This window comes from Argiope bruennichi, chromosome 4, assembly GCF_947563725.1.
Source record: "Argiope bruennichi chromosome 4, qqArgBrue1.1, whole genome shotgun sequence".
In the NCBI taxonomy this organism is placed as follows: domain Eukaryota; kingdom Metazoa; phylum Arthropoda; class Arachnida; order Araneae; family Araneidae; genus Argiope; species Argiope bruennichi.
The window spans coordinates 1056156-1068452 of NC_079154.1; the positions used below are offsets into that span (position 1 = coordinate 1056156).

The window sequence follows — 12297 nt, forward strand, 5'->3', positions numbered from 1 at the left end:
GAAGCGTTTTATTCCTCTTATTTTTATGACACGCATTGAATCCATTCACATAAATAAACAGGAAGGAAATGGAATTTTCATTGAGCTCATCTCTCAACTGATTCTAAAATAATCGTTAGAATTTTAAAATGATTCGTAATGCGACAAATTACCTACTTTGTTTCTTTTCTGAAACCTTACGCTGCTGCTAAAGGTAATATTTTTGAGTGCACTAAAACTAATTTTCGTTCGAAGATATGAGTATCGAATAGATAATATTTCTTTTGTTTATTTTTTTGAAGAACAAAAATGAGTAGAAATACATAAATAAATTATAGTTAGGTTATATATTTAATTACATATTTTTCATAATTGATTTAAATATAATGTTAAACACGATGGACTTTCCATTGCATATTTGAGAAGCGAATGATTTGAGAAAAATACCGATGTTTCATTTACTGAAAAGCCAAATTTAGGAAAACAGGAACTTATTTGAAAATTAGGAACTTTCTGTTGCAGGTTGAATTTACTTTTCTTTTCTTTGTAAATACGCTTTGAGTGCTGTGAGACGAAGATTTTTCGAGAATCATTATCACAAGAGTAATGATAGCGAATAGATGCCATAAGAAAGTATTCGAACAGCGAGAAGCTCGAAGTATGTTTCGATTTTTAATAATAGGAGAGAAATCATTCAGAACGCATATCTTTGCCTTTCATACTCGGGAAATTTTATATGTTTTTAATGAAACAGAGTTTGATATACAATATTTTACTTCTTAAAAAATGTTTGATGTTAACCCGAATGCACGGCAATGAAGCATGATTAGGATGAGGAAAAGTATTCTCGGTGCCGGCAAAATTCATTTAAATTCTTATTTCTCAGTGCCTTAAAAAGTGAGTTTTTGAGTCAAATATAGAAAAATATATAGAATACAGCTGTTTTTTCTTTTTTTCTTTTCTTTCCTTTTCTTCTTTTACAACTAGTTAACCAGCTGAAACAAGTTTCTCAAAATGAATGAACAAACAATTTTATTGTAAGACTCTACAACCAAAACCCCATCTATGAAAGAAATGATTAACACCCCCTTTTTTAATAAAAGGGGAGATAGTATAGGATGGTTGATTTTCCCAGGGAGGCCAAATATTGCAGCCCCGATGCTCTTGCTGAATGGATACCGGATTCGGACAGCAACAGAAAGAAAAACCTGTGCTTATTTAGTGTAAAAAGTCGGTCTATATTTAACGTCTCTGTGAATGAAGAAGCAGTGTGTATTATAAGTCTGTAGCAGTCTGTACAAAATATTATCGAACAAAAATAATAACTTTCTGTTATTTTTTCTACGATATAAATTTAATGTACAATCTTCCCATGATTATATATACATAAATATTATTTTCAACAGTTGTTGAAATTTAAGTCATACCTCTTTCATTTTCCATTCAATTCTTAAATATCCGTTTTCCGTCGGTGGAAACAAATAATTAAGTGTTAGAGAAATTTAAAAATCAATTTGTCTTTAGGCTATGAAAAAGTAGCATATATTAAGTACCTGCAATTATTATTTTATGTTATACATTTATGCAGTAAACTAGATTAAATTAAACGCCTCATTAAAGTCTTCAAAACCATGTTCAACTTTAAAACTAAAAACTTGATTTTTTTAGAGACTAAGAATAAGACGTTTACATTTTTTAAAAATATTTTACAACTATTAAATGTTATTTTTTTCCCTGCGTGTAATAAATTAGAATAGGACGATGTGATAAATTATATTTCAGAATTATAATTATAATGCAATGTACTCTTAAATAGATGAATGTTTTATAATAGTTATTGAATTCGTATTTTATTTCTGAGTTGCATAAGATTTTAATTTTAAATATTCAAACTGTCCGTGCAATAATTAATTTGCTATTCAGTTGTTTCTCTCAATCTATGTATGTAAAATAAATAGAAAAACCACAGAACTGGCCCCTCCCCTTCTAATTTTTTAAAGAGAGTTCGTGTCCCGTAATTACGTCACCAAAGATGGCCTGCTGTCCACCCCCCACCCTTACACTATACATTCTCTATGAGAAAGGGGAAGAAACGCTGTAGAGTTCCACAACCCCAATCACTGGTTCGATTTAACTCCTTTTTATTTCATTTAATATCTCGTCATTTGATATATCGCCATTCCGATTCATCACCACTGAGCCTACTTCCTCTTCGAATGCTCGTACCTGAAACATCCTGTATTTCATAGTACTGTGAGTACAATTTTAAAGACTTAATTCTTTTTGAGACACCGGTCTGCTCTTGTTTCCCTTATTTTGAAAGTACAGATAAGCCCTTATGTAGATTTTTTTTGTTTGTTTTATGACGATTGTTAAAAAAAAAAAATCCATTTTATCTTATTCTCAGCATGAGTCTAGCAACCTTGTCGGAACTTCTTTAATGCACATTATTAATTACTTGAAGTTCACTCACTAAATATCTAAGTATCGTTACCAGAAGCAGCTAAAACATGAAAATGAGTGGAAAACAAAATTCGCGCCAGAAATCTTAAGAGAAAATCAGTGATAGCCTCGTAATATTCATTGCCACACACAAATACTTATGCCAATTCACTTTTTTTTTTTCAAAAACCTTTTAAAGCGGATAACAACTGAGGTGTTATAGATCATAATCTCAGACACCCTCTAACTTATCTCATGATTTTGATGACGTACGATTTCGTATCAGCTGCATCGGTTACGTGTTTCCCTCTAAGCCAAGCTGGATGAGCAAAAATCCAGCTTGACAAAAACTAGTAAATGGATATTGAAATTCATTTATTTACATAATTACAGGGAATAGATAATTCATTAGAAAAAAATTATTAAAATTTTTTAAGGCAATGGAATTCTTATCGGAACTTCTGTTATAACAATTAAGTCCCAAAATTATTCATTTTAATCGCATATTTACGAATTTTTGGTCAATATTAGTCACTACTTTAAAACCAACAGAAAGTATTGGCAATCATTATGTACTAAGGTAAAAAGAGAAATTTTCCTAAAAGAATAGTGATAAAAAGTTTCAACGCTGTTTTGCAAAGGAGTAACCATAAATTTCCTTTCAGAATTATCTGCGTTATTTTTTTTTATTTAATATCAGTTGAAAAGATACTGTACAGAAACGAAGCAAAGTAAAATTTTGAATTTTAAGATAGCGTAAAAATATATTTTCTAGGTTAATTTATTCCATGTTACTAAAACAAATAATAATTTGATTATTTTTCATAGCCACTGTTATCAATGAGCATCTGTTTCATTTCTTGCCAAAGCTCTACTTTCACTGCCTCCCTCTAAACATTTAATCCGTGAACATTTTTAGGCGACATTGATCGCCAAACCTCCTACGATGGGTCAGATGACTCTGCTAAAAGTTCTTAAAAATATTATTATTCTGCCATTTGAATTTACTGCTTTTATTTAAACATGTACCAAATGTGTTTTTCAATACTCGCCTTTCATTTACTCGCCTTTTTTTTAATTGAGTAATAAATGTAATTTGGCTTATCTGCTCATTAGGACTGTTGAAACATTTATGTGAAATAATACATAATTACCGGCAGTATTACGCATATTTGCTATTGTTTATAAAAGTTTGAAGAAAAATATCTGTGAGTTCCAAGGAAACAGAAACGGTGGAAATGTTGCTGTAGAAGAAGCGTCACCACAGCAATTGTTTTTCGAAAACATCACTCGTTAACCAAATTATTGCAAAAGAAAACTGCTACTGTCGGGACTACCCGAGTAAATAGAAGAGAAATATCAAACATTGGCAAGCAGATGAAAGATAGTGTGCCAATTTGTCATCAAAATTATATAAATCGGACTATTATAGACTTACGGTTTACAAAAGTAAGCCAAGAAAAAAAGGCACCTCGTACTTAGTTTAAAGCATAAAATTATAAAAATTGAAAAAAAATAAGCTCGTACCTGAAACTATCAGATTTTATAATAACACGAAATTCGGTGAAGATATGACAGATAAGATGGTGAAAAAATACTCCGTGAAATAGACATCGTGACGATGGCCTTTTGCTTGTTTTTTTTTTTTTTTTTTTTTTTTTTCAATATACTTGATCTGGTGGGAATAAATTGGTGGATCTTGTATTCTGATGATGATTAAGTACATTCCAAAATTGGCTTTACACCGGTAAAAAGCTCATAATTAAAACAAAACAAAAAAATAGAATTTAAATAGCTATTAAAGGACTAGCTATTTTAAAAGATCTTTCTTATGCGTGTGTACAAAAGAAGCTAAAGACAGACAAAAAAGATTAAAAACAAAACGGAAAATAAAGGAGCAGGCATAAAAAGAAAAAGTGGAGAAGGTGTAAATGGCTCAAGCAGAAGAGCCTACATAATATTCCACAGTAACGGTATCATTGAAACATAATTAGTAAATAATAAAATTTACCAAAAATAATCAGTTTAAACTTTAAAAACATAAAAAAGAAAAGAAAAGAATAAAATGGATCTTGTATAGAGAAACAACAGGGAAAACATTACAAGTCATCCATTTTTGTTCAAACTGGCCGAAGAAATCAACATTTTCAACAAAATGATATCTAGGAAACTTCTACTACTTTACGCTTGCATTTAGGAGTGCGAAAAAAGTGTCAAACAGAGGCTGCGCTAGCAGGAGCGAGGGGGGCGGGGAAGGAGGCTGACTTCACCCTTGTCGGCAATCGCTTCCGCCCCCCTCCATCGGCGAGAGATTGAGAGTTTCGTCGGCAAAAGTCTTCACCACTTCAGGATGGTTGGAGAGAGCCGAACAGGAACGAGTATAATAATTTAAGATCTACCTTAAAGTCAATATGTTGTAAACGTATACAAGTAACGGTTAAAGCGGTTTGACTAGATTTGGTAAAATAGTATATAGGTTGGCAGGTCAATAAAATGCCGCATTTTGCGGACAATTTTTGATCGGCCGTCTATGAACGTAATGCGATGAAAAAGTTAATTCAGCAGATTTTCAAGCTTTTAATTGAAATGTCATTCATCTGGCTTATCATTTGCACTACTTTTGGCAATATATCCGACAAGGTGAATAAAATTCCGCATTCTGCCTAGAAATTATAGACGGCCGACTATGAATTAAATGCGTGGAAGTCCGCAGATTTTCAGACATTAGATTCAACTTCATTCCTTCAGCTTATAATTTCACTACATTTTGCAATATAACCTATAAGGTGACAGATGAATAAGATATCGCATTTTGCCAAAACTTTTTGATCGATAAATTAAGAACCCAATGCGATGAATGCCGACGATGGTAAGTCGGACGATTTTCAGATATCTGATTTAAATCTCGTTCATTCAGCTTATCATTTGCTCTATATTTAGCAGAATAATCAATAAACTGGCAAGTGAATAAGATGTCGCATTTTTGACGACTGTTCTTTGTCTTTCGGCTTAGATGTTATCACAGATTATGAAAAAAAAAATTTCTTCGATTATTTCGATGACCTGCCAGTGGAATTATTAGGGAAATATTCCTTTCTATTATACATGAATAGGGCGATAGAGTTGTTTTTCCTAATTCAGAATTCAATAAATAATAGTTCTAAAATGAATCGTCATTTGGTTCATCTCATTTTTATTTCTTCTGTAACGAAGTGGAAAATTTATTTTATTCATTTCACTGTGAAAATTCTCTGACTAAAAATCTAGTTAAACAAAATTTAATGAAAGAAATTCTCTCGAAATTCTTGCGCAATATGCATGCTAAGAAGAGTTACTTTGCTGTAACCAAATTACGTGAATTTATTATAAATCACTGGGATAAGTAAATGACATAACTAGGGATTGCAATACCGGACCAAAATTTCAATACCGGTATTCGGTATTTTTTAAATCTTGATACCGGTATTAGAAATTTTAGAAAAAGAAAGAAAACATAGGTGTTTCTTTGTTTTATTTGCCAGTTTTGTTAGAGAGTGTAAATATCACAAAAATAATTTGTAACTTATAAATTATAACAGTATATAATCACAAAAAAGTAAAGAAACATCTTATTTATTTAAATTACAAAAAAAGCGTAAATATAACTATTCAGTCTGTGGTACTATGACAAATTTTTGAAATCTGATCTTAAAAAACATAATGCATGAATTCTACTGTCATTAAGCCTGAAAAGTAATTTGTGTAAAAATTAACAGCTGTCGAAAACGCGCTTTCGGCATCTACACTAGTTGGTGGTACTGTTAGCAATACGTGATATACTTTTTCCAAGTATTTACCTCTAAATCCCTCATCTTCAAATAAATTGATTTCTCGTCGGATGGTTTTGGATATAGCTGATTTCTGTATTGTATTTTGGTTCGTTGAAATTTTCTTATTTATCGCTAATTCTAATTTTTGTTCAAGAGACAATTCCTTTTCACTATCGACAATAGTGACATAATAATCTTCAATAATTGAACCGAATTCTTCTGAATGTGGATAGGTTTGTGGGTAAAAAATTTCTTTTTCATTTTCATTTTTAAAATCATTATAATTATGTAAATACCATAAGAACATTTTCTATTTCGGTATGCCTTTCTTCTATGCGATTTTTCAATGTAATATATAATTCTTCAGATAGTGATGTGTGCTATTCTTTCAGTGACTGCAACATGAAATTTATTGTGGTATTAGCTGTTAATAAATTAGTATCTCTCCAACATAATGCCTCAATATTCAGTTTTGTTGGAAGTAGAACTGATATAGTTCTGGATATTAAGTCGAATTCACTATCTGAAAAATTAATTTACAGGTTTAAGTCGATTATTGCTTTTTGGATTGGATTTCTCAATTTCAAAAATCTTTCCATCATTAGGAGTAAACTGTTCCAACGTGTTTTAGAATCTAATATTAACATATATTCTGTTTTACTTTCAGTTAGTATATAATTTAGTAATATATCCTTTTTATAGGGGAACGTTTAAATATCTTAACAATTTTTCGAACTTTATAAATTATAGGAAGCAATTCTTGATAGGTTAATATTTCATCCTTATTAGCAATATCTTCAACAAGTACATTGTCATTATCTTCATTGTCAATATCACTCTCACTCTTACTCTTTTCAAAGTTGGAATCCGAAAATTTTATATCCACAGCATTTGGATTCTTCTGTTCTTTATTTTTTTTGATATAATATATCAATTACTCCTAATTGAATTCCATGTGCAAAGCACAACTACTGATTTGCACCGATCAACTTTCCAACTTTTTTCATAATTGTTGCTCCATCAGTCGTTACGGATACAATATTTTCTTTCAGGGATAATCCATGTTTCGCTAATTTAGATTTAACAATTAATTAAGCCATTAATTAGTTAATTAATTTCGCCCGTTATGGTGACATAAAAACAAAAACGTATACTATTTTGCTATGTTCGCGATCCCTGGACATATTGTGGAGACAATTTTAAAAATTTCTAGTAAATACCGAAAAACCGGTATTTAAACTTGTGAATACCGGTATTACAAAATTGCACAAATGGCTCAAAATACCGGTATTCGGTATCCCGGTATACCGGTATTGCAATCCCTAGACATAACCATACATTTAACAGTAAAATATCTGTTTTTTGCAATCTAATTTACAGGTTGCAGTTATTAGTCTAAATATATATATATATATATATATATATATATATATATATATATATATATATATATATATATATATATATATATATATTGTATACGTTTTGTAGTATAATATATATATATTGTAGTGTAGTAGCTTTTTAGCTACAGTAAAAGAGCTTATCCAAATACGCACTCAACTTATTCAATAAATCAATGCCTAAATTCTTCATATTCTACATTCAGTATTACAACTATGTTATTGTGAAACGTATTTTTTTTAAAAAAAATTTTTTCTTTTTTTTAATTACTTTTTGCTGCAAAATCTGTATACTGTCTGGTCCTTCTAAATTTTTAACAGACTTTGGATTAGGATGTCTTGATAAAATGCAGATTAAAATAATTATTCATAGAATGTTCATTTATAACACATGAACCCCTTGACAAAAGAACTGACATATCTCCTTCATGAGAGGGCACATTTCATTTGTGGTGAATGTTATTATTTTAATCTCTAGAATAATAGAAGAGTATTTGAGGTCATGATGCGTTTTCAAGGGATTTTTTGTATTTTAAGTTATTTAGTCATTCTATGCGCGATTCATATTCACCACGGTATACGAAGATAAACCGATGCATGCAACTGGGGGGGGGGGTAAAAATAATTTTTTGTGAAAAATATTAGCTTGCAATAGCTTGGGGGGGGGAGAGTATTTAACCACAAAAACACGTACCTAAAAATGAAGACAGGGAAGTTCGTGTTCGGGATCTAATTGTTTTTTAATAAAATGCATTGTTTTTTTAAATCTAAAATATCCACTGAAAAATAAATGCATGGGAAATCCCATGTTTAAGTAGTTTCTTTTTCACAAGCACATTTTTCATATCGTACATACAATAGCAAGTTTGTACATATATTTATAAAATATTTTCTCCGCCCTTCTTAAGAAGCAGTAACATCTTGGGATTTTTTTCCGTATTCTATATTGTTCGTGTCCAAACTACAGTCAATTTTTGCTGTCACGCGCACTCATTCGCCTCCCATTCGAAATACACCTGCATTCCTACTCGTTGTTGCTATTCTTATAAAATTTATTTTAAGTATGGAATGACGCTAAAAAAGGAATCGATTTTTGGCGAAAACATTAAACCATTTTTTATTTATTATTCTGGATTTCTAAAAACTTTCTTTCATAAAACATCTTGAATTTAGTTTCCTACATTCGTTTTATATACCTTCCATGTTAACAGCATAAATGTGTTCATTGAACACGACATGTCGTTCTGGCGCAGTCTGTGTTTCTATCTAGGTTTCTACAATAATCTAGAATGAAACATAACTATATTTAGATCTCATTGTGAGTAAATCTCAAGAATCTCATAAAAAAACTCAAATATTGACAATCTTTTGATGGTCCATAAAAAAAGAGCATTTTTTTCTTGCAAGCATCTTTGTCAATTTTTAAAAATGAAAGAAAGGATCTGAATAAAAACGGAAGTTGAATAATAGTTGATTCCCTTTTATTGAACTTGAAACTTAATTATTATGAGTTATTTTGAGGCCAAATTAGGAAAATAGGGCTTGTCCACCCCTGTCGGATTTGACTTGCCCCCCCCCGTCGGCAAACCGCTGCTGCAGCCTCTGATATCAAATAAGGTATTCCAAAACTACAAAAACTTATTTTAAGATGTCTATATGGAAAATAGGTATTACAAAGTCCCATCATTTTCAGAAAAAATGCATTGAACGTGAAGAAGCTTTATTTATTATTTATGTATAAATTTATGATTTTAATGTTTCTTTCAATTTAATAAATAAAGAAGAAGTAGTTGTCATTTAAAAATTATTTTATTCATGCCCGAAATAGTACTTAAAAGTTGAATATGAAATGTCAGTAGGTTTAGTGCTAAATCCTTACTTCATTTCCATTGAAAACAGTATCAAAATATATTTAAAAAATAAAAGAAAAATTTAATAAACATATTAATAGAGCAGTTCAGAATCTTAACGTTGCCCGTTATGGAGTACCTATACATTTTCTAAGTCATCTAAATTGAATTTTTTAAAAAAACAATAACTAAAAGAAAAATTTCAAAAAAAAAAAAAAAAAAACGAAACTGATGACGTTAAAAAGGTAATTTTTCAAAAATTTAATTTAATAACTTCAAATTTAAATTCTTTTCGAAAGAATCTTCTCTAAGGTTTTTTGTGGGGAAAAGACAAAATATGCCTTAAATTCTCTTTGTGAAAGTGGTTATGAGAAATCATTCGACATGGAGGTTTTTTCCTAATAGCGAAATATGGTTCAAAATATTAGTAAGATCATAAATAATCTTTACTTACAGATTCAAAAAAAAATAATAAGTGCAATACAATAAGAAAGAGAGATAATATATTTTTATACATTCACTTATATTACACAAAGGAGCAGTAGTGTTTATGAATGTACAAATTATACACATTTTTCATCATTTTTTAACTTTCGAGATGAAATCATTTTATAATGACCAAAAACGACGAACATTCTGTTTTAAACAAAAATCTATTCTGTACGCAAAAGAAGAAGAAAGTTTTAACATCTTGGTAATAAATACTCGCAGAAAAACTCCAGATGAATTGTTTGAATTTGGTTACAGTACTGAAAACTGCTGTTGTAGGATATGACAAAAAAAGGTTTTCTGAAATTCATTAATATTAGAGAAAATCTTTATGACAATTCATTTGGTATTACAAAAAAGCTGCTTTTTTAAAAAAAAAAAAAATTTCAGGCAGTGCAAAAAAACATTTTGTGCTACAATATTTTCGAAACTTATAAAAGATAAATGTTAAAATTCCGTATGCTTTTTTTTTTGTTTAACTGAAATCTTGATAAAATTTTTAAAAAATGGTTCACAAAGACGCAATTAAGTTTTTGTACCAAAATTTTGTTTTCTAAATCCAGAGAGCTGCCTTGTATCACCTACGCATTCACATTCTGCTTTACCAGTTATGGAAATTATTACGAAAATCAGTCTAGTCGTCCTTTTGAAGGCCATTTATGAATATTTTATTCCAAATATAGGAATTTACATTCATAACTATAACATATTTATATTCATAATCATATTCAGTGTATTTAATTACTTACAACTACATATTTACCACTTTCTTTTGGAAATTCATCAGATTATTCATTTGCCAACAAAAAAAAATCGTGGAAAAGGACCAATTTCGGTGGTTTTAAAAAAATATGACAAATAATTCAACACCTTTAATAAATTTGCAGGATGCCAGGTTCATGAGCAAACAGACGAAATGGAGAAATATTATTAGGCAAAGCTAAAACTGAAAATTGAACTTGCAACCAACTTTTGGAATGTATAATTTCTTTTTTTGTTATTGATTTTAGTCAACTAAAATATTTTTGCACTGACAATAATCGTGAAGGAAATTTCGCAATATGTTAAAGTCATTATACAAAAAAATTTTTTTTTAAAAATCAAATATGATAAAAACTAAAAACATTAAATTTTGAGCACAATCAAACTACACGCCTTGCTAAATTCATTCTCGAAAGTAACGGCTTGTTGGAAGTTTACTTATAGCTGTTCGATTTCTGTTTTCTACACCTTTTTGAATTTTATGGAGAAAATTAGAAGACAGGATGTGCTAAGTAACTAGAATGTGACCTCGAACGTTCAGATTGCTTGTGCTTTGAATCTTTACTCACAGTTTAATGAATTCCAAGGAACATCCAAAAGCGGAAAAAGGTCGCACAGATTGCGTTTTGATATCACAAGTTTCTTTTTCATTTTATAGAAATCGATATGCTGCAAGGATACTTCAGAAGTCCATCCGGGTTTCTTTTCTTCCCTTTTCCGAGGCTAAAACAATTTACGAACTCAAGCGGAAATTCCGAGGTAACATGCGTGTTTGCTTTTTCGACTGCAAGGCGACATCTTTAGACCATTTGACAAATAAGGATGGCCTGACGCGATCCATTTTAGTACATTATTAGTTATTGAATGCTATCTTTTTGTTTTGTTTTTGTTTTGGCTGTTGCTATGATACCGATTACCGTAGTTACCGGTCTCTCTCTCTCTCTATCTCTTTCAGAGTAGAAATGGAAAGAAAGAAAGGAGCGTTGCAAAATGGAAATTTTTACGACTCTCGAATGTATTTTCTTAATTTTCTCTCAGCAAATGCTTTCTGGCCCTTTATCATTTTTGAAAGCATAACAGATTCAGTTGAGTTAAATTCTTTTCTTTTTTTCAAGTTTGCAATAAGCCTCGTTAAGATGTGCTCAGCTGAACAAAAGACGGTTTAATTATCCGATGTAACGCAGCACTGTTCTTGCTCAACTCAGCGCATTTCTTATTAAATGCTCAGATAAAATCGTTCTAAAATCAATTCCTTACGGATCACTTATTTTAGACTCACAATGGAGTGAAACAGATATTTTGTTCCTTGGAAAAAGTCAGAAGGATATGATAATACTATTGTTTTTCACAAAACTATATTTGTATAATTTTATGATTACGAATCTAAAAAATATTATTAGTGTGAGAATCCAAGCACATTTTAAAATAGAGTATTTTGTATCATCTGTATACATTCATTATTAAACAAATTTTCAAAGTAAGTTTGTAATGTACATTTGCTATAAAATTTTATAAAAATGCATCATCGACCTTCGAATGCTCTAAGTGGCAGTAACTCTTTAA

At 30.2% G+C, this 12297-nt stretch overlaps 1 protein-coding gene across 1 annotated transcript in view; it reads right to left on the minus strand.

Annotated features, from left to right (window-relative positions):
- The window catches only part of LOC129965717 (1-phosphatidylinositol 4,5-bisphosphate phosphodiesterase eta-2-like), a 162501-nt gene that overhangs the window by 113445 nt on the left and 36759 nt on the right, over positions 1 to 12297 (minus strand). The gene's annotated exons all lie outside the window — the stretch shown is intronic.